This window comes from Sciurus vulgaris, assembly GCF_902686455.1.
Source record: "Sciurus vulgaris genome assembly, chromosome: 1".
NCBI classification, from domain to species: domain Eukaryota; kingdom Metazoa; phylum Chordata; class Mammalia; order Rodentia; family Sciuridae; genus Sciurus; species Sciurus vulgaris.
This window is the reverse complement of record NC_136461.1, coordinates 14603110-14625027: the sequence shown is the minus strand read 5'-3', so window position 1 is coordinate 14625027 and position 21918 is coordinate 14603110. Positions and strand designations below refer to the sequence as shown.

Sequence of the window (21918 nt, the reverse complement as noted above, 5' to 3'; positions counted from 1 at the left end):
TTTTAAACCAGTTCTTTGTAGGGGGTGGTGACAAAGTGTTTAACTATTATCTGAGGCTGGTAGTCTAAAACACTGTCTAGAGAATGGTACTGCCTCTTTGATAATTAAAACATAGGGTTTTTGTTGTTGTTGTTTAGTTCCCCTCTTTAACCTCAGTAAACTGTTGTGCTACTTGGATATAAAGAATTTTACTTCTATTAATTCTTTAAAAAAGAGAAAATTACTATTTGCAGCTTTTACTTTTTCTTCCAAACCATCTCACTGAATAAGAAAGGGACATGCTATGAGGAGCACTATTTTTTAAGATGAAGGAAAGAATCTTATTTTGGGTTTACGACATTAAGTCATATTTTTGTGATTAAAAATCATTGAGAATTATCCACAGTTTTGTTGGCACCATTGGATTTATTGTCATTTAAAAAAATAAGTGTAAATCAATGCAAATAATTTGTATCCATTGTAGAAAAAAGAAATATAAGCCCAGAGGTAATTGTTATTGTTCTTTTTTTTTTTTTTTTTTTTTTTTTTTTTTTTTCTTTTAGTACTGGAGATTGAACCTGGGGGCATTCAGCCACTGAACTACATCTCTACCATCTTTTGAGGTTTTATTTTGAGACAGGGTCTCATTAAATTGCTGTGTATGGCCTTGAACTTGTGATCCTCTTGCCTCAGCCTGCTGATTCACGGGGATTTCAGGTGTGGGCCAATGTGCCCCTGCAGCATTGGTTGTCATCCTTAAATGCTTTCTTCCATTCCAAAATATTACCATACCAGGCAGAAGAGTACCTGCATCTTTTAGTTTTGAAGTTGAATACAATGATAATCTTTTGTCTTTAAACAGAATGGTCTGTTGATGTGCTAAAATGGGGAGTTGGTGGAGTCTGTGGGCAAAGTTGCAACTCAAATTAAGAGCAAAAGCACAAGGAAACAATTGTGTTTTCTCTTCCAGTGTCCTTAGCAGAAAAGACTGGGCCTTCCTCAGCAATTTTCACTTGACTTAGTCTTATCTTACTGAATACATTCTGGTTATACTTCCTTCTTCTTTTTCCATAGAAAGTATAGGTGGTAGACTCTTATCATGGATGTGAAGTTTGGAAAGTTTTATGATTGTTTTTGTTTTGAGTTTCCATGGGATGTTTATCATAGGAACCACTTTTGAAGAGACAGATAATCACATTAGGAAATTTGAATTACTTTATTTTCCAGTTTCTGTGGAGGAAAAAGTATATGACTCTACTGATTGGGTAAAAAAAAAGCTTGGTTTTTGGCAGAATTTTATGGTGGTAATTTTTTCTTACTGACGAAGCAATTTATTTTTGAGTTCTCTTATCCTTAACTCACCCTTCTAGAATTCCTAGAGGACCTGTGCAACAGCCTCTTGAGGACCGAATCTTCACTCCTACTGTCTCAGCAGTCTACAGCACGGTGAGTGTGATATTGTGTGTCTGTGTTTGCACTTGAACCTTTGGTATTATAGAAAATGGTTGTTTGATATATGAGAGGTGTTGAGTGAAAGTTCAGTAACCTCTGACTAGAACTAGATGTACATAATACAATAAGGTTTTTAGGCCCTTTATTCATCTTAATCCAAGAACTAGAGGTATAAAACAATCATATTAAGACAGATTGTCTTGTACACCTGCCCTTTTCTTTTTCCTTTCCATAAATAATTAACTTTTGGCTTTGTATTAATCTTTTTTGATTTTTTTCTTAACCTTTATTTATTTATTTTTATGTGGTGCTAAGGATTGAACCCAGTGCCTCACATGTGCTAGGCAAGCACTCTACTGCTGAACCACAGCCCCAGCCTCATTTTTGAATTTTTTCTAATTTTTTTTTTACTTTTGCTCTTTTTTTCTTTTTTTTAGAACTAGGAATTGGACCCAGGGGCACTTAACCACTGAGCCACACCCCCAGCCCGCTTTTGTATTTTATTAGAGACAGGGCCTGGCCAAATTGCTGAGGCTGGCTTTGAACTCCAATCTTTCTGCCTTAGCCTCCCGAGCTGCTGGAATTATAGGCGTGCACCACTGCACCTGGCTACTTTTGCTCTTTTTAACTTTATTTTTTTTCTTGTACTTTTCCCCTCCTTGGTTACATATAAAATATGCAGGAAGATTAGAAAAGTGAACAATGGAGGAAATTTAAATTTTTTATATTAAATGATTCATTCAGATTAATAGATGAGGGAAATTTACAAGTTAGAGAATGAAGGTAATAAAATTAGAAGCACATTTTAAGTGTCTTATAGTGAACTTAAGGAAATTGAGGGAACTAGGAGAGTTAAACCTATCATTTTTAATATTTCAATTCTAGCTGAGTGTGATGGTGCACCCACATAAACCCAGGTACTGGGGAGCCTGAGGCAGGAGAATCATAAGTTTGAGACCAGTTTCTGCCATTTAGTGAGACCCTGTCTCATAATTAAAAAAAAAAAAAAAAAAAAAAAAAAGACTGAGGATATAACTAGGTGGTAAACAAACTCAGTCTGGTAAGGGTGATGAGTCCATAAATAATTGTAATCTCAAGGGACAAGATAGAGTAGTGATTGTTACATGTTTGAACTATGGATCACTTTTATTTTTTTTTGCGGTGCTGGGGATCGAACCCAGGGCCTTGTGCTTGCAAGGCAAACACTCTACCGACTGAGCCATCTCCCCCTGGATCACTTTTAGAATCTGAAAATAGGGCAGGGGACATAGCTCAGTTGGTAGAGTGCTTGCCTTACAAGCACAGGGCCTGGGTTCAATCCCCAGGACTGCAAAAAAAAAAAAAAAAAAAAAATCTGAAAATAGTTGCAGTCTTTTCCCTTTAAGGTACTGAGACCAGGACAACATCATGTTTGTCAGACACTCCTCCTAAAATATGATTATTTTTAAATTAAAAAAGTACACCTTCATCATTGAAGTATTTTTAAGATTGGAATAAGTTAAAGAAAGAAAATAAAAAAATTCTTGTAATCTTGAATGATTTCTAGAGACAACCAGTATGACCGTTTTGTTTTTGGTATAGTTTCATTTGTCTTTTTTTCTGTGTGGTAAATTCAGTGTAAGATGTCTTATCCTAACTGGCCACTTCATTTTAGCTTTTCCTGTGTTGTTTCTTGGTTGTATATTATTTTATTGTAAGAATTTAATCCTGCTCTTTTGTGCAGGTTTCTAGAGCTTTTATTCTGTGTACCTGAGCCATGGTGGAGCCTACATTTTTGTGAGACAGACGGTAGTAAACAGACAACTTTTCCCCAACACTCCTGTCGATCTGTGTGAGCTGCCTTCATAAAAATGAGGCAGGATAGAGGGGTAGAAAATGTCTGAGTAAGGGCTTTCCCAGCAAGGTCTATTTGAAAGGGCAGGAGTTGGGTGTCGTGGTTTACACATCTAATCCTGTCTTCCCAAAGAAAAGTCTGGGGATGTACTCAGTAGTAGGGCAGTCTCCAATACTGTCCACACTCAAATAAACAAAACAATTTATTTAAGGGCAGAGGTGTAGCTCAGTGGTAGAATGCTTCTCTGGCATGGATGAGGTCCTGGGTTCAATCCCTGACCGCCCCCACCCCCGCCTCCCCCAAACAAACAAAGAAACAAAGGCATTTAAGCAGAAACCTTAGAAGACTTCTAGATAAAGCATTTATAATAGAATGACCAGCAAAGTAGAGGCCCAGACATGGCAGTGGGCCTACTCTAATTTTGGAAACGCCAAGGGTGCCAGTGTGCTAGATGGAGAGAAGGTAGAGTTGGGTCATGTGGGTACTGTAGGCCATGATGCAGGTTTTAGGTTTTAGTCCAGATGTAATGGAAAGTCAGTGGAGAATTAATTGCAGTAGGTCCGAGTTAGCTTTCAAATGGTCACTAACTACTACATAGAGAGTGACTGTACTGAGGGCAGGTGGTGGTGGTGAAAGAAAGGGGTGTAGAGCATTAGATTGTTTCCAGTATTTGCTATTGTGGAATAACCTTGTATCTAAAACTTTTCTGTGTTTTGGGTGATTTTTGTAAAACAGCTTTTATAAATATGATTATTGACTTAAAGAATAGGTATGTTATTAAGATTCCTCATAAAGATATATATAATACTGAAAATTCACTGCTTTGGTGAATAGAGTATCAAAATTCTGTGAGTGACAGGACAATGCTTGCTGCATAGTTTATATGAAATATTTAAATCTTAAGTTTTCAGAGTAGTTAATTTAGTGGTCCTGGAGATTGAGGAGCGGGGGATCGCACATGGTGCACCAGTGCTCTACCACTGAGTTACAGCCTCACTGCTTTTTAAATTTTTAGGCAAAATCTTACTAAGTTGCCAAGGCTGACCTCAAGTTTGGTGATCCTTATGCTTCAGCCTCCCAAGTCGTTGGGATTTCAGGCATGTGCCACCATGCCCTACTCGAATTTAGTTTTTCAGTTAAGTCAAATTTGATTTTGGCTATTTATAGTGACTATAATATATGCAGTAAAAATTAAGTTTCTTTTTCACTTTTGCAGTGTTGTACACATTATTATGAATAGATAAGAAAATATGTGCCTGGGTGCTTTGAAGTTCTTTGTGTTCCTTGTCTCAGCCCCAGAATTATGTATTGGTCATTATTCCTCTAGTATCTAGGTTCATTAGCATCACTGCTATGTCACACATTAAAGACTAACCCTCAGTTCACCTTTTATTGCCATGGTGTATGGCACCCACATCTCACTTTCACTGACTTGGTTAAATTCCTTGAAAGGCAATAACACTCCTGGCCAGTCTTTAAAAAGTATACAAAGATTTTGCTTTTTTTGTTTGTTTGTTTTTATATGTCTGTTTTTCTGTTACGTAGACTTCACATTTGGTATTAGTCATTTTAGATAGCTTTTCTGCTGATAATCAGATAAACATCAAAAGTTTGAACTTACCTTTGGAATGCCTTCACGTTATATGCCTGGTTATTTTGCACTTACTTATTTTAACTTCGTATATACACATTTGCCCTTGAGACATTTATCAGGAATGAGAAGGAAGATTATTTTATTATATTTGAGTGATCATGTGAAGAAGAAAGGAATCAAGGAAATATTTTTTAAAAACCTATTAAAAGCAGCATCCGTTATGGTATAGGAGAATTGAAAAAAACTGGAGAGGCATGAACTAATTTTAAATATAGTAACTGTTAACTTTATCTTATTGTCATGCTTTTGTATTTGAACTATATAGTTTTACCATGTCATATAATTTTATCTTAATATATTTTATTTAGAGAATTAGATTTTATGACTATTAAGCTAGTATTAATATAAATTGTGGAGGTGAAACTTAATAAAATAATGATGTTTACATAGGAATTGGGAGTCTGTATTCTGGGAGATTGGAAGTGTTGTCTTTATTAACTTACTATGAAAAATCCTTATAAATTGTTTAAGTTATTTCTCAATAAACAAATTGGTCTTTCATGCAGTAAAATTTCATGATCCTTAAGCCAGTTTATATTTTACATAAAGTGCTCCGGTTCTGTCATCCTGTAGCTGTTTGTAACCTGTTTAGAAAATCATGCTTTTAGGTCTTTTCTAAGTTACTGGTGAGCATTGAGTAGGCCAATATGTGTTGTCACTGGAGATCCTTCCACAGAGACAGAATTAAGCCTGAGTTGATCAATACTCCTTAGGCAGTGGTGTCCAGGGAGATATAAATCCACATAAGCATCCTGTCACCAGCACAGAATAATAATTTTTTTTTTTAACAGTGGTAAATATAGTAGTGAATTGATGTTTTACTTATTTATACTTTAAAAAAGACTTTCTAAAGGTGTACTTGGTGTAAGCTGTACATATTTTGAATGCATGGTTTAGTAAGTTTTAATGTGTAAATACCTATGGAAATTATCAGTCAAGATAATCTTTATAATCCTTCCTTCTCCCATTGATCTGCTATTTGTCATTATGAATTCAGGGATATTTAAAATTTTTTTTTTTTTTTTTTTTATAAATTGAATCATACAATGTAGACCTCCCCCTGAGCATAATTTCGAGATTTATTTATGTTTTATGTTATCAGTAGTTTATTTTTGGAAGAAAATGTAAAATAACCCTTAAGGTTGTTGTAATTGCATTTTCCCTGTATATTTTTTTCTCTAACAATAGGGTTTTCACTAAGCATAGTTAAATAATAATGATCGTAACATTTGGTAGTTTTTCCTTTTAAATATGTTGAGTTACAAATGATTTTCTAATCTATTCACCATTTATGATCATAATTTGAACAGGTTAAGGAGCTTTTTAAAGAGGTATAGCATAATTTACATCACTGATAAATTGAAAAAGTATTTGGCTTAAAGACTTCCTCTTTATTTTGTTTTAAATAACATGCATACATGTTCACACATGTACCTAATAGATACTTATATATGTATGTGTTTGTAGTTTCTTTCTTCTTACTTAGGATTATTTCCATAAGTAATATTAATGCATTAAAATAGATGCATTTTTAAATACTTCCTATTTCTTTTTTTTTTTGGGTGCTGGGGATCGAACCTGGGCCTTGTGCTTACAAGGCAAGCACTCTACCGACTGAGCTATCTCCCCAGCCCCAATACTTCCTATTTCTGACATTGTGTAATTATGGTAACTTATTTTCTGCAAACAGTTTAGAAATGTATCCTTTACTATATCTTATCAACTTCAGATCTTCCCACTTTGAAACATCATTGATAATTTGGTAAAGGTCAAAACTGATACTGCACAATTCACAAAAGAGGAAATTACTAAGTAAATTGACTGCAGGAGAATGTTTAACATTGATAAAACAATGATACTATACTTTGTTTATAAAATTAGCAAAGGATTAATTAAGTACCCATTTGTCAATTCTGTAAGAATATAATAATTAGGAATATTTAAGGGACTATTCCCTTAATCTCTTAAAAAAATCTTTTTTCCTTTTAATATCTTTGAATTACTGGGTATGGAATGGGAATAAAATTTTCTTGCTCCCTGTGGCAAAAAAAGATTTTATTGTAAGAAAATTGTATGTATATAAATTGTTATTTTTGGCATTGTTTTCTAGTAGCATTTATAAATGATACTCGACAATATTTAGGAATTCAAATTTTTGTATTAAAATTTAGACAAAATGCAACAAAACTACATTTTGACATTTTCTTAATGTTAGACATTGCTATAATGTTTGACTTAGGGTGCAGAGGAGTTGTATTTTAGTCAGCGTTTTTGTTTCTGTGACTAAAAGATCTGACCAAAATAGTTGTAGAGGAGGGAAAGTTTGAGGATTCACGATTTCAGAGGTCTTAGTCCACAGAAGGTAGGCTGCATTCCTCAGGGCGCAAGGTGAGGCAGAATATTATGGTGGGAGAGGGTGGCAAAGGGAAGAATCTCACATCATGGTGATAAGGAAGCAAAGAAAGAGACTCCACTCACCAGATACAAATATATACCTCCAAGCCAGGCCCTAAGTCCCACCTCTTCCAGCCACACCCTACTTCAGTTACCACTCAGTTAATCCCATCAGGGATTGATTCACTGATTGGGTTAAGACTCTTACAACTCCATCATTTCTCCTCTGAACCTTCCTGCATTCTCTCAGATGTGAGTTTTCATGACATTTTCTCAGCAGCCCCAAATGTCAGTAAGCACAAATCTAGATTTTCCTTGTTAGGCAAAATGATTTAAGATTTATTGATACTAGTAATCATTATCCATTCAGTAGTTGTTGTATCCCCTCTCTGGTATTGTACTAGGTGCTATAGAACAACATTTATATGAAAGTGAGAAAGAACAAAAATTTTAGTTAAGTATTTATGATGGCATAGAATTGATGAGTTGTTTTTTTTTTTTTTTTTTTTTTTTTTTTTTTAAAGCACTGGGAACAAAACCCAGGACCTTGGACGTGCTAGTCAAGTGCTCTACCACTAAATTACATCCACAGTTCTTTATAAAATTTTTATTTTGAGACAGGGTTAGATTAAGTTGCTTAGATTCTGCTGCCTCAGCATCCAGAGTAGCAGGGATTATAGATGAGCACCACTAAGCCTGGCTGCAGAACTTCTATTTTGACATGAGTGAAAAGGCAGAGAAGGTGGCATCTTAATTGATACTGAACTAAGAGCTGATGAGTCGAGGAAGAGCATAAAGTTTCCAAGTAAATATCTCAGAGGCTCCAAGACTTTCCCGTGGGAAGAGATCTGGTGCTTGGAGCTTAGTGCTCTTGAGACAAGTGGGGAACTGTGCTGTCCAGTAAGATACATGGCTAGTGAGCGCAGGAGTACGACTAGTGTGGAGAAGTTGAATTTTAAATTTTGAATTTTATATAATATTCATTATTTTAAATGTAAATAGTTGGATATGGCTGCCACTTTGAAAATACAATTCTAGAAGCTAACAGAGTCTAGGTCACGACAGGTTCTCAGAAGGCATTTGGTTATCTGTGTCTGTGTGTTGGTATTTTAACCCAGAGCCTCATGCATGCTAGGTCCATGATCTGCCATTGAGCTCTGTCCTGTGTCCCAGCCTTTGGATTTTGTTTGATACCCAGAAGGAGCCATTGAAGGGTATCTAGTGTGGAAATGATATAAGATTTAAAATATGGATATATTCTGATATTCTATTAGCAGATGAACTATAGTTTACAGTGTACATAAGGATCAGAATGTTAAGAATGACTATCTCACTCTGTAATCAGACCAGATGGATTCATATCCTGGTGCTTCCACATAACAACTGTGTGTGTTGTGGGACAAGTCACTTAACCTTTTGGCACCTCAGTTTTTTCCCCCATTAGTAAAATGGAGATGATAATATTTGTCTCCAAAGGTCATCATGAAGGTTAAGTGAGATAATTTTATTTAAAACTTCTAGAATCTGGCATGAAATTAACACCTAGATATTTAACAGCAGCTGCTGCCACAATCACTGTGCATACTTACAATATATAAGATTATCCAACTTCATTAAAATGAAACAGTAAACTCTTTCCTTTAAGGGACTAATGAATGTATATTGCAGAATATTTAAAAGATCAGGTGAGGGAGGACTTGCAGTATCATTAAATACTGTTAACACTTTTTATTTTTTCTTTTTGTTTTGGTACTAGAAATTTAATCCAAGGGTATTCTGTTAATGAGTTACACCCCTTTGTTATTTTCATTTTGAGACAGGGTCTAAGTTGCTGAGGCTGACCTTGAACTTGCCATACTCCTGCCCGTTGAGTTGCTGGGATTACGCATGTGCGTTACCACACCTGGCTTATATTTCTTTTTACTTAACCATTGCTATGTTGCTAGACATATTGCTTTATTGTTAACTATTCCCTGATTTTTTAAAAGAAATAATTTTAATGTTATCCAGGTCTTATTTCAGTTGTAGTTTATTGTGACATAATTTTCAGAAATTATTTCCCTCTCTTTGTCTTTGATTTACAGGGGGAAATAACATTTGAGAAATGGCTCCAGGTGCTTTTCAAATACCAAGTTTGATAGATGGTAGTAGAGGATGCAGTGGATATTTGTGGAACCTTTGATGGAGTATCAGGACTCTGTTGGATTAAAGGGGTTAGCATGTTTCTTACATTAGATCATTAACTTATTTTGGCTATTAAATAAACCTATAGTGAATTTTCAATTTTTTATATCATGAATTTCATTAGTATTAAAAATCCTCCAGTTAAACTTAAGAACCTAATATGTGCAAGGTATGATGAGGAGATAGTGATTGCCAGATTATGCTGAGTCTCAAGAAATATAATGAAATGGAGTAAAATGAATTGATTAAACTCATCTTTCTCTTTTTTGTAGTACTGGGGATTGAACCCAGGGTCTCATGAATCCTAGGCAAACCTTCAGTCTTGGAGCTACATCCTTACCTTTCCACCCCATTTTAATTTTGTTTCTAAAGTGCTGGGGATAGAACCCAGGACGTCAGGCATGCTAGGCAAGTACTTTTTCACTGATCTCCAGCCCCAACACTTTTAAAATTTTATTTTGAGACAGGCTAAGTTGCCAAGGCTCACCTCAAACTTGAGATGCTCCTGGCTTAGCCTCCCACCTTGGTGGATTATAGGTGTGCCACCACAAATGGCTGTGATTTTCTTCTGACACTTACAACAAAGGTTCAGTTCATTATCTGTCACTAGTATGAATTCTTGTGTCTTTATTAAATGTCAGTTTACCTTTGATATTTGAGCATTGCCCTCTCTTCAGTTTTTGAGATGTTGGAATTTCTGTTGACATTTCTGAAATTTAGTAAAAAGGAATTTGTGTGTTTTTTATTTTATGTTTGTGTATATGTTTGGCTTTCAACAGTAGTAGGAAATATAGTACTTTTTGTTTAAGAGTTAGCCTTTAAAAATTAATGGTTAAGCCAGATGTAGTGGTGCATACCTACGGTCCCAGTGACTTGAGAGACTGAAGCAGGAGGATCACCAAGTTGAAAGCTAGCCTCAGCAATTTAGTGAGGCCCTAAGCAACTTAGTGAGACCCTGTCTCAAAATTAAAAAATAAAAAGGGCTGGGGATGTAGCTCAATGGTTAAGTGCCCCTGGGTTCAGGTTCAATCCCCCGTACCCAAAAATAGTTTAAAAAGAGTGCAGTTGTACAGAATTGGGGTTGTGGCTCAGTGGTAGAGCGCTTACCTGGCACGCGTAAGGCAGTGAGTTCAGTCCTTACACCACGTAAAAATAAATAAATAAAATAAAGGCATTGTGTCCGTCCGCAACTAAAAAAATGTAAAAAAGAAAAAATACAGTTATATTGAATGAAAAGAATGAAGTAGGTATGTGTGTGACTTGGAATGATCTCTGGTAGGTTCATAAGTGTCATAGAGTAATTATTGTATCATTGCATTTATTTATGAGTAAACATTTGTAAATATAAAAATGATTTGAAAGAATGTATATCATAATTTTTTGGGCGGGGTATTGGACCCAGGGGCACTTTACCACTGAGCTACATCCCTAGTTCTTTTAATTTTTAATTTTGAGATAGGGCCTCAGTCAGTTGCTGAGGCTGGCCTAGAATTTAGGATTTTCCCACTTTAGTCTTAAGTTACTCGTTTTATAGGTATGCATCACAGTGCTCAGCAAATCAAACTATTTTCTTTGTTTTTTGTTTTGTTTTGTACTGGTAATTGAACCCAGGGGTACTTTACCATTGGAGCTACATCCCTAGCCCCCTTTAAAAAAAATATTTTTAGTCATTGATGGACACAATACATTTATTTATTTATTTATTTATTTATTTATTTATTTATTTATTTACAGCAGTGCCTCACATGTGCTGGCAAACATTCTACCACTGAGCCATAGCACTATCCCCCATCCCCATCCCTACCCCTTCTTATTTTTTATTTTGAGGTAGGGTCTTGCTAAGTTGCCTAAACTGATCTTGCTCCTTCAACCCTCCTTCCTGCCTTGTACTCCGGAGTCGGAGTCCATGGGATTACAGGCATGTGCCAGGTTACCCACATTCAGATTATTAATAGTATTATGCCATCAGTAATAGAATGGAATGGAATTTCTACTTTCATTCCCTTTTTAAAAAGAAGAAACATGGCTTAGGATCAGACTTCCTTAACAGGACTCCCATAGCACAAGAAATAAAAGCAAGAATCAATAACTGGGATAGATTCAAACTAAATAGCTTTCTCTCAGCAAAGGAAACTATCAGCAATGCGAAGAGAGCGCCTACAGAGTGGGAGAATATCTTTGCCACTCATACTTCAGATAGAGCACTAATTTCCAGAATATATAAAGAACTCAAAAAACTCTACACCAAAAATACAAATAACCCAATCAACAAATGGGCTAAGGAAATGAACAGACATTTCACAGAAGATCTACAAGCAATCAACAGATTTATGAAAAAATGTTCAACATCTTTAGTAATAAGAGAAATGCAAATCAAAACTACACTAAGATTCCATCTCACCCCAATTAGAATGGCGATTATCAAGAACACAAGCAACAATAGGTGTTGGAGAGGATGTGGGGAAAAAGGTACACTCATACATTGCTGGTGGGACTGCAAATTAGTGCAGCCACTCTGGAAAGCAGTGTGGAGATTCCTTAGAAAACTTGGAATGGACCTACCATTTGACCCAGCTATCCCACTCCTTGGCCTATACCCAAAGAACTTAAAATCAGCATACTACAGAGATACAGCCACATCAATGTTCATAGCAGCTCAATTCACAATAGCCAGACTATGGAACCAACCTAGATGCCCTTCAATTGATGAGTGGATAAAGAAACTGTGGTATATATATATACAATGGAATATTACTCAGCTATAAAGAATAATAAAATTATGGCATTTGCAGGCAAATGGAGGAAACTGGAGAATATCATGTTAAGTGAGATAAGCCAATCTCAAAAATCCAAAAGACGAATGATCTCACTGATAAGCGGATGATGACACTTAATGGGGGGTGGTAGTTGGACAAGAATGGAGGAAGGAGGGACTGTATAGAGGGAAAAGAGAGGTGGGAGGGGTGGGGGGGGAAGGAAAAAAATAACGGAATGAATCAAACATCATTACTCTATGTAAATATATGAATATGCAAATGGTATGCTGTGACTCCATGTACAAACTGAAACAACATGGATCCCATTTGTTTACAATAAAAACAAATTAAAAAAAAGAAACATGTTTATATATTATTTTAGCAATTAAAAATCAAAAGTAACCTTAAAAGTCATTTTTCCTCCTCACCTTAGTCTTAATGATCCAATGCGCAGATCAGTAGTAATTCTATCCTGATTGAATCAGTAGATTCACAGTGGCCTTAAAATATTCCCCGAATCCCCCAAATAATATTGTATAAGCAGTAATAAATTGCGGCTTCAGTTTTTCCATTGTGTTCCTGTATTATTTTTATCAAACTTTCAGTATGTTAGTAATGTAAGTCTAAGCCTTGTATTAAATCCATCTTGGATTGAATTTTACAGAAGTTCATAATGTATCCAAGATGGGGTAGTATATTAATATCATTTCCTTATTCTTTTTGGTTATGCTTTTTACCTCTTCAGAAATTTAAAAAAAAAAAAAAAAGGCTCATACCCTGTGTAGTGGTTCATACCTATAATCCCAGTGATTTAGGAGGCCGAGGCAGTAAGAGGATTTGCAAGATCAAGGCCAGCCTCAGGAGTTTCGAAAGTCCCTAAGGAACTTTGTGAGACCCTTTCTCAAAATAAAAAATTAAAAAGGGTTAGGAATGTAGCTCAGTGGTAAAGCACCCCTGGGTTCAATCCCCGGTACCAAAAATAAATAAAATATAATAAAAAAAATAAATCTTATTCTTACCCTCTTCAGACAAATCTTCTAGTTTGCACTCTCAAAATTTTTTTAGTAATTTTTTTCGACATAGATGGACACAACACCTTTGTTTATTTTTATGTCATGCTGAGGATCGAACCCAGTGCCTCACACATACTAGGCAGGCGCTTCACTGAGCTACAGCTCCAGTCCCCACTCAAATATTTTTGGAGTCCAGATGCTGTTGCTTACTGCTATTTTGTTTTTCCTTAGCAAAAATATCTTGTTAATTAGACCCAATCTTTATTCTAGCATGTTTTTCTTTCTTATTGGAGAACAGGTTTGCCTATCTGTTGAGGTAATTTGAAAAGTATTTGAAGTTTTACTTTTCTATATCCTTATAAATACAGAACAGCCGAAAATGTCTTTGGCATCATGGATGTTGCAGTAAATAATTCAGTAAAACGGTATTGAATGATAGGTGTTTGCAGAATTTTGTGCCAGATTATACCAGAAGACAAGGGTGAAAACTGTGGTTATTGTCCCTAAGAGTTCTCACTTTACCAGACAAGACGGGGCACATTGTTTTAATTAAGTACCTGTGGGAAAGAAAAGAGGTGACATTGATGATTATATAAATTTAAACCAGTATCTGTAAATAAGTAGTAAGGAACACTTATTATTAGAGTTACAATGAATTCTCACTGGGCACCAGTACTTGGAGGAGGCTTGGTGATTTGACTCAGTGGTAGAGTGCTTGCCTAGAATGTGCAAGGCCCTAGGTTTAATCCCTAGCACAATTTATTCCCCCCCCCCAAATTCTTTTTTTTTTTTTAACCTTTCCATCTTGAAGTAATTTTTTAATTTAATTATTTTATTATTTGAGGATTGAGCCCAAGGCCATGCACATGGTAGGTAAACGCTGTACTACTGTGCCTTACTCTCAGGCCCTTGAAGTAGCTGTTTGAAAAGCGTTTATATATGTGCAATTCAGTTATATCACAGTTATTCAAATTTCTTAATCTCTGTTTCTGTTCTTTTGTTATGCTGATTAATGACATTTATGAAAGTTAGGATTCCTTGTTAATATTTAAGGTGGACTTGCTCCTTTTAAATGTTAAGTCAGGTGTCTAATTAAAATGTTATTTGATATGTATTTACTTGATGTTTTGTTCTTCAAAAGAAGTGTTAACCTTGAAGATAAAAGGAAATATTCTGTTGTGAAATGTCAGTTATTCATGACTTTTGAATTTTTCAGATGAAAACAGTAGAAATAATAATCATGTTCCTTTTTGGAGAACTTTGAAAGCATATTTCTTTATATTATAGAATATTACCTTCAGTAATTTGATAAAATATTATGTGTATCATTGTTATAAACAAAACTGATACTGGAGCAATTTAAGTTAAAGAATATTGGACTGTTATAACTAATTTTGTGATTAATTAAGTGGTAATGAATTATTTTAGGAAAAAATAATGACCGTTTTTATCTCAAGGCATGCATTTATTGTATGAAGTTAGTGATATGAATAGAGAGGTCATTTCTGACTAACACACCAGCATTTTTAGCTTTTGCTTTACACAATCCCTTTTTACTGTTTCAAAGCACATCTGGTTAACTGCCAGTGACTCCTGTAGGCAAGTGATTGTGAAGGGTTATTGATTTTGTCCATTGTACATTTTAACTGTGGTTCCATGGTGGTTTCTTTGCCCTACATCATCTGCATTGTTCATTAGTTCAGTAGAAAGGTGTTTAATTTCTTTAGCTTCACAAATTCCAAACATCCTTTGGGTTTTCTGTGTGTGGTTTTTTTTTTTTTTTTTTTTAGATTTATAAAATCAGTGGTATAATTTTTTGCTTTGTTCAATAAACATTTGTTTAGTAACTTTTTAAAAAAATTGGACAAATTAATTAGAAACATTTGTAAAATATTTATCTCAATCTTGTTGAAAGGAAGAGACTTTGAAAGACCCAAGGTTTTTTTTTTTTTTTTTTGGTCTTTGGTAGAGGTATTTATAATGTGCATGTTTGACCATGAGCAATGAATCCTGGCAATATATACAGCTGTAATGCACCAATAAAAAAATGTGTGTAAGGACTGGGGTTGTTGCTCAGTGGTAGAATACTTGCCTGGCATATGTGAGCATCTCAGTACTGCATATAAATAAATAAATAAACAAACAAATAAATAAGTAAGTAAATAAATATCCATTGACAACTAAAAAAGAAGTATGTAAAGTAAAAAGATATTTATAGAAAAGAAAAACAAAGAGGCTTAATGTTGAAATGTTTAACTGCATATGCCTAGATTCTGATAGCTATTTTATGTATGACTGTGCTTTGTGGAAGAAAAGTCATTACAGTCTGTCTGAAAATTGGTCATGCATTTTTATCAGGCATGCTAATTATTTTCTAGAGGAAGCTAGTAAATTATATCACACACACAAAAATATGTGACCCAGATTGGGATTCAGACAGATTTTTTTCCTGTTGTTTATTATATGTTGGGTCAGCTTCTATGAAAGAAAAAGTAGTAAAAGAGTGTTCTCTTACTTTGTATGTCAACACTGTAACAGGAAACATGAAATGTAGTTAGAAAAATTAGAAACTAGCTAAAAGAATGGGAGAATAGAAATTATTTAATCCTCTACTGGAAGTAAAAAAAGCCAGAATAGTAACACTAAAGGCAGACTCTAATTTAGACAAAAGCAGGTCCTGTTTATATCAGTGAACCAGAGTTCATGTGCTTTCCTTTAAGGCCCCGCAACCCCATTTTTGGAGTATGTACTCCCAAGACGTTGTACAGGGGCAAAAGATAGAATGTGTCGTGTCCTCAGATTGCTTATAACCAGTGGGAAAGTGGAAAGGGGATCAGTAGCTTTACGGTGCAGTAAACACTGGCAGAGCTGGGCAGTGAATGTCTTGCGGTCCTTGTCCATGTGAAGCAGCAGTGTGAAGCCCAGGAGACAGGAGGAGACAGGGTGTCGAGAGACGCTATCTCATGAGGAGGGAGATTTGGTTGAGTTTCTGAGGATAAGGAGAAAGGTACGCTTTGTGAATGTGGAGGACTGCTGGAGAACTGAGAGAAACCAGAGTGTTGCTTGTTGAGTTTTGAAGCCCACCAAGATTATTAGGAAGACTGAATTAGGGATTAAATAAATAACAGCTTCAAGTGGGCATGTTGGTAGTGACTGGAAGTCATACCTAGCTGCATTATAGCAAATGTGAATGCAGAAAAGCGTACAGACTTGAGAGCTTTATTGACACTCCATAAACCTTAAATATATTTTCCCGTAAATGTTCATAATGCTGAGTTTGTGTGACCGTGAAAATCTTTAGATTACATTCAATGTACAGTGCTAAAGATGTCCATTCAAAATAATTATACAAGGAAAATAACTGTTTATGTAACAAGATTAAATTTCCAGGGATTTCAAAGTTTTGCTATAACCCTAGTATAAAATATTCATTAAGTGTGATTGGAATGTAGGGTGATTTTTTTTTTTTTTTTTTTGTACTGGGAATTGAACCCAGGGTACTTAGGTTGAGCTACATCTCCAGCCTCCCCTGCTGACCTTTTATTTTGAGACAGAAACTTGCTGCATTTTCTGGGCTGACCTTGAATTTGTGATCTTTCTGCCTCAGCCTCCTGAGTCTCAGGATTACATGCCCTACTGCATCTGGCTAAGAAAGTGATTTCTACTAAGAAGATAGAATCACATTTTAGAGATGAAAATGTTTATAAATGACATTGTCTCTTTGTACTGTATCATGTAGTAATAATATAGCATAACAGTATGTATGTTCACTAGTCTGGCTTCTGCTATTTTGTGTTGTTAACCCAGTGGACCAAAGAAAGCAGACACAACATGCAGGTGCTGTGAATGCTACTGAAAATCTGTCACTGGTAGTATTAATGTCAGTGTTCATTAAACCTTAGTTGTCAGCATTATCGAGTACATTTATTAAACTGTGTACGTATTGCTGGAACCTCACGCACAGTAGGTTTAGGGGAGGCGTGCGGATTTGCATTTTCCACATGTTCCCAGGTGATGGTGATGCCTCTGGTCTCAGATCCCATCCTTTGAACCACTGCTTTAGTGTTATTGGAGACTTTGCTCTCACCTATACAGTCTGCGTAAATGAAAATTAGAGAAGGAATTATTTCAATCCAATGCTGTGCTTCATTTATATGCTTAATATTAGAATTTTAAAACAACAGTATTAATATTTGTAAAAAACTAAATACAGTAGCTACCATTTTTTGACTTTTTATATACCAGGCACTATGAACTATGCTTTGACATGTTAAATAAATTTGCATGATGGTCTTTTAGTTTTCTCTTTTACACAAGAAATTAAATTCAAATAATTTGCTCATATACTTTCTGTGTGCCAGAGCCAGAATTCAAACTTAGGTCTCTGACTCTGTGTATGTTACTTATTTTACGTTTTTGTTTGGAAAGTGATGATCTGTGACTGAATCTCAGATTGGAAACGGTCATCACTTGTCTTATGTGAGTTGGACTATTAAATATAGTGCGATTTTGATAATAATTTATACTTTTTTATATTTGAATATTAGGCTCGTAGTTCTGAAATCTAGAAATTAAAAACAGTTTATTTACTTTGGATAAGTTATATAACTGGTTCATTAGTAACTGAATGAAGAACAGCAGAAAAATAAGTAAACCCTAAGTTTAAAAGAAATTAAGTTGTAAGATGTGAAATGACTAATACCATTGCAGTCATCAAATATATACCAACAATCTGCCAACTCTCACTTTTGAACATGTAAAAGAGAAAGTGCTATCTCTGTTAAAAAGCCATCACCCATTAGAAAGCTCTCAAATGTTCCTCTTCTGTCTACAAGGACAGCATATAGACTACAAAATAGTCCTTGAAAAGTAGCATATTAATTTCTTGTGGTCACAGAGTATTATTGTTTGTTATGGGTAATTTTACTGAGTGGTTTGGGCTTAGTAATTGATAATCTTATGACTCTCCAGTTTCTTCTTTAAAGTAGTTATCCCTAATTGATCAAGACTTAGTTGTTGAAATAAGGGAAAAGGCCCTTATTATTGTAATTCAGTTCTCTGGGCTACTATTGATAATGAAAAAAAATAAACTTCTGCTTGCTATCTTGTCTTCCTCTCAGTATTATAAGGCAGACCTGGCTGCCTGAGGTGTTTATGAAAGTCTTATACCTACATAGTCATAGTGTGATTTTGTTGAATTAATAACAGTATGATATTTATACTTATATATGTGAATGGCCACTTGGCTGCAAGTACTATAATAAGTATTCATTAACTCCTATTCTTGTCCTTAAGGACTGCAAGGAGATAAATCGTGAGACTCAGTGCTGCTTGCTTTGTGAGGTTTCTGAAGTGCCAGAGGATAGCACAACCTTGTCTTCCCCAGCTCCATCATTGACTTAAGTAGGATTTTATAAGTTAATCTGGAAATCTCATCACCAGGTTCCAAATAGCAGTTTGTTCACTATAAAATTAACACGTGCCTGTTAGAAAATAGAAACCCAGAGAAGAGTATGACTGGAAAAACTGGCTCATGATATTGCTAATGAAAGACTCATGCCATCCACTTTGACATGTTCTTTGCAGTTGTTTTGCTGTGCACTTTAAAAAAAAAGCTGTTCATATCAGAGTATTACAAATTCTCACCCTGCTTGCTTTACTTAAAATTATGCCATAAGTAACTCCTCATTCTAAAAAGTGTTTTCCTAAAATATTTATTTTTAGGATGTAGTTATTTGTTCCCTAATGGGTTGTGTTTTTCTTACTGTTACAAATATAATATTCAAATGGCTGACTCATAGCTTTAACTTTTTTTGATTGAATAATATAGAGTAACAAAAATAATTCCAGAAATTAAATTGTAAAATAATGAAAGTCACCCTCTATCTTATTTTTCAGAGAAATCATGTATACTTTAGATTGAATTCTTCCATGTTTTATATTTTTGTAGACATATAAAATGTACACATGTGTAGCTTAACAAAAGTCATGCTTAAAATACTGATTACATGTTGCATTTTATCTTAGCACATCATGTTTATGTTGTTCTGTGTCAGCGTGGAATTTTACATCATTTTAGTGGACCATGACTGTCATTAAGTGGAGGATTACATCATTATATGATTCTTGGTTATATTGGGAAGAAAGCACTTTCAGGGTAGAAATGTTTATAAGTAACTGTTCCTTTTATACTATGATTTATATAACTAGTCATCTGTTGGTGGGTTTTATTTGTATCTTCTTGCTTTTATAGATAATGCTGTGATGAACATCCTTGCCTATAGATCTTTATTATCTAGATAATTTCTTTGTGATGCTCTTTAAATAGCTTTAGCATTTGCCCATCTATTCAATGAAAATATTCCAAACATGGCATGCATGTGGTGTTTAAGAAGCAAACAATATAAAAGGATTTCTAATGAAAAGAAACAACACCCCTAGCTCAGCCTCCCAAGTTTCTAGGATTATAGACGTGTACCACCATACCCAGCCACCTATTTATTCTTTTTCTTTTATTTATTTATTTTTTCTTGTACTGGGGATTGAACTCAGGGGCACTCAACCACTGTGCTACTTATCCACATTCCCAGCCCTATTTTGTATATTATTTAGACAGGGTCTCACTGAGTTGCTTAGTGTTTTACCATTGCTGAGGCTGGCTTTGAATTTGTGATCCTCCTGCCTCAGCCCTCCCGAGCTACAGGATTTATAGGCCTGCACCACTGCACCTGGCCTACCTATTTATTCTTTCCCCCGCTGCTTTGGTGGTGCCAGGGGGTTGAACCCCGGGCCTTGTGCATGCGAGGCAAGCACTCTACCAATTGAGCTATATCCCTAGTCCCCCTGTTTATTCTCAATTCACACATTTGTATTCTAGAAATAGTCATTGATTATTACACATGCAATATAAATTCATGTACCTCGTGCTTTCCAGTGCACATTAAACTATGTATTTAAGTATAATTAGCATGTTCTTATAAAAGTCTCAACATAATCTTTAATTGTGGGTGGATATATTAGTAGCTAATAGTTTTGTGTATCAAGCACTATATTGGGTACTCTCCAGAATTTATCTCTAATCTATCTTACATCCTTGTAAGATTTTTTTCTAAGGTAGGAAAGTAAAACTTCACGATACAGCTGGTAAATGATAGAGCTGAAATGTACTCTACTACTGAGCTATACCCCCCAGTCCTTTTTTATATATTTATTTTATTTTATCTTATTTTATTTTATTGAGCTGAAATTAGGTCTTCCAGTTTTCACTGTAACATTTATGGGTAAATATCACCATGTTTTCTTCTGTGGCATTTTCAGTACCTCACTTTCAACATATGGAATAAGTACAGGAAAAAGAAACAAAAAAGGAAATATTAACTAGAAATACTGCCTGTATTGTTTGCTGTTGTGTTAACAATGCAAGTGACCTGTATAGCCTGTATAGCCAGTTAGGTTAGGTTAGGTTAGTGGAGCAGAATGAAAGATGTCTAGGTTGTGTGTCTTTGCCTGAAGTCATATATGACTCTTCACAGGACTCCTGTCATTGTCTTTAGTATAATGCATTTGCAGGTAGAAATCATGCATCTTCTCTGATGTTCTTGATTAAAGTCATCGGTGTTTTTGAAATTGGTCTTTTTAAATTCATATAACCTCCTTGCTGCCCAGCTTGCTTTTCCAACTCTAGCTTCTTATGTAGCTCTCTCATGTTTTGTTAAGATATAACTAAAATATCTTCCAGAGTGCAGTGGCACACCACCTGTAATCCCAGTGACTCTGGAGGCTAAGGCAGTAGGATGGCAAGTTTGAGGCCAGCCTCAGCAACTTAGTGAGGCCCCAACTCAAAATAAAAAAAAAATAATAATAATAAAAAGGGCTGGGGGTATAGTTCAGTGCTAAAGTGCCCTTGGGTTCAGTCTCCATTACCACACAAAACAAAAACATACAATTCACTCATTTAAATAAGTGTACAGTTCAGCAGATTTTAGTATATTCAGAGTTGTATAGCCAGTCAACAGCACAGTCAATTTTAGGACATTTCATTACCCCAGAAGAAATCTTGGATTCCTTGGTTCATCATTTTTCTACTCACAGTGGACAACCAGTTGGTCTGCTTGCTTTTTTTTTTTTTCTCCTTCAACTGACTTACCAACTAGTCTTATTTCTTTCCACTTCATTCTCTCCTCAGCCATTACTGTTCAGGATTCTGTCCCTAATTCTTGGTCTGAACTGAATTGTTTTAGTTCTCGCTGTATATCTCAGATGCCACCATACCTTTCCAGATTTTCAGACTTACTTCCTTCTGGTTTGTTGCTGTACTTTAAATATACATCCTCTATCATTTATTACATAGTTTACTTCTTTATTCACCTGTGACTTCTTTCTATTGAGAGCTCCTTAAGGACAAACACTTTAAAATCTTTGTTGCTGTAGGCCTTAATATAGCGTCCAGTAGAGCATTGGTGCTCACTAAATGTTGACTGACGCTGGACATGTGGAATGAGGAGTCATGCTGCCTGAGTGTTGTCCCTCCTGGCCTTTATATTCTGTCCTGACATCAGTAGAGTCATTAGCATGAATTTTTTTTGTTGTTTTGTTTTCTCTACGATATGAAGTCTACATTGATCTTGGCATTCCTGAATTTGGATTGATAAT

The 21918-nt window shown here is 35.2% G+C and overlaps 1 protein-coding gene and 1 long non-coding RNA gene across 9 annotated transcripts in view; one reads left to right on the top strand and one right to left on the bottom strand.

Annotated features, from left to right (window-relative positions):
* The window catches only part of EIF4G3 (eukaryotic translation initiation factor 4 gamma 3), a 283828-nt gene that overhangs the window by 77006 nt on the left and 184904 nt on the right, over positions 1-21918 (top strand). For all 8 annotated transcript variants that reach the window (XM_079100300.1, XM_079100311.1, XM_079100303.1 and 5 more), the window contains one exon: positions 1350-1425. The gene's annotated coding sequence lies outside the window, so the exon portion shown is untranslated. Of the gene's footprint in view, positions 1-1349; positions 1426-21918 lie in introns of those variants that run through there.
* LOC306654844 overlaps positions 1-21918 on the bottom strand; it is a 69821-nt gene that overhangs the window by 13672 nt on the left and 34231 nt on the right. The window lies entirely within an intron of this gene.